At 35.4% G+C, this 1,415-nt stretch overlaps 1 protein-coding gene and 1 long non-coding RNA gene across 2 annotated transcripts in view; one reads left to right on the forward strand and one right to left on the reverse strand.

Moving 5' to 3' along the window:
• LOC107668249 (membrane-bound O-acyltransferase domain-containing protein 2-like) overlaps positions 1 to 1,415 on the reverse strand; it is a 32,679-nt gene that overhangs the window by 24,151 nt on the left and 7,113 nt on the right. The gene's annotated exons all lie outside the window — the stretch shown is intronic.
• Positions 677 to 1,098, forward strand: LOC107668250 (uncharacterized). The gene is made up of 3 exons (XR_001631876.1): positions 677 to 720; positions 842 to 878; positions 983 to 1,098. It is a non-coding gene; the product is annotated as an uncharacterized LOC107668250 (long non-coding RNA).

Raw genomic sequence — 1,415 nt, forward strand, 5'->3', positions numbered from 1 at the left:
ACGACGCATGAACTAATCGTCACCAGTTTTGTCAGTTTGTTCTATTCAAACTAGATGAACTTATGAAACTTCTTAATATGATTTAAGAGACCACGATTCAAACAATTGTTAACCTTGTTCATTTGTGACTACTTTTTTAGAAAGACGTTTTTTGTCAGCCGAACAACCGACATGTTAAACGTTACATTCAGTTGGACGCACTGTAACGTTAGGCCTAACGTTACATCTGTTCCTCACAAGCTCGTTTTCCGTTTTCGTTTTTATATATAATTTTGTTTTACGATTGCAAATTGCTTACTGGTAACAGATTACAGGTAACAGTAAATGCAAACAAACGCATTATGTTGTATGAATCGGTCATATTTTAATCATGAACAAAAAGTCTGTAAAAGTGTTGTGTAACTTACATCTTTGGGCTTAACTGTAATTAGCAAGTAACCAACAATTTCCCGTTTACCTCCTTTTGTAGGCTATGACTGAGCACATTACAGTGAGGATCACCGTCCATCTTAATATTTTTTTTAGGCAACTCAGGTTATTAAAGGGTTATGAGGCTGTTGTATGTCTTTGCTTGTCTGTGTGTTGTTTACAAGTAATAAACTATATCTTAAGAAGTCAATATTTGAACCACTTTTTTTCTCTCCCTACATAATTTATTTTTATTTATTTTTTTTTCATTTACAGGCATTGTTTGTCTGCGAGTCTGAGACTGGATGAGGGGTGAGTTTTGCATTTCTGTACCAAATAAAGAGTATAAACTATATCTTAAGATAAGTCAATATTTGAACCACTTTAAAGTTGTTGTTTTTTCCCCCTTACATATGTTTTTCTCTTTTTATAGGCAAACATTTGACTGTGAGTCTGAGACTTGATGAAGGGTAAGTTTTGCATTTATGTACTAAATAAAGAATATAAACCATATCTTAAGATAAGCCAACATTTCAACGACTTCTGATTTTTTCCCCTACATTTCTATCATTAGATCATTAGACAGCTGAGTTCGATCGGTGTCCGGGTCATAGGGTGGAAGATGAAGGAGCGAGGAAACGATTTCGCTGCGATTGGAGATGCAGATCCACCGGTCAGTGTGGTTTGGCCTATTAAACAGATAGTTCACCCAAAAATGAAAATTCTGTCATTAATTAATCACTCTCCAGTAAAGAGAGTGAGTAATTAACTTTAACTCACTCTTAAAGGTGTTCCACACCTTTAAGACCTTTGTTCATCTTCAGAACACAAACAAAAATATTTTTGATGAAATCCGAGGGCTTTCTGTTCCTCCACTGGCAGCAACGCAACTAAAACATTCGAGGTCCAGAACGGTAGGAACGACATCATTAAAGTAATCCATGTGACTCCTGTGGTTTAACCTCAATTTTATGAAGCAACACGAGTGCTATGTTTGTCCAAAAAAA

The sequence above is a fragment of the Sinocyclocheilus anshuiensis genome, unplaced genomic scaffold (assembly GCF_001515605.1).
Source record: "Sinocyclocheilus anshuiensis isolate Anshui unplaced genomic scaffold, SAMN03320099.WGS_v1.1 scaffold1341, whole genome shotgun sequence".
Taxonomy (NCBI): domain Eukaryota; kingdom Metazoa; phylum Chordata; class Actinopteri; order Cypriniformes; family Cyprinidae; genus Sinocyclocheilus; species Sinocyclocheilus anshuiensis.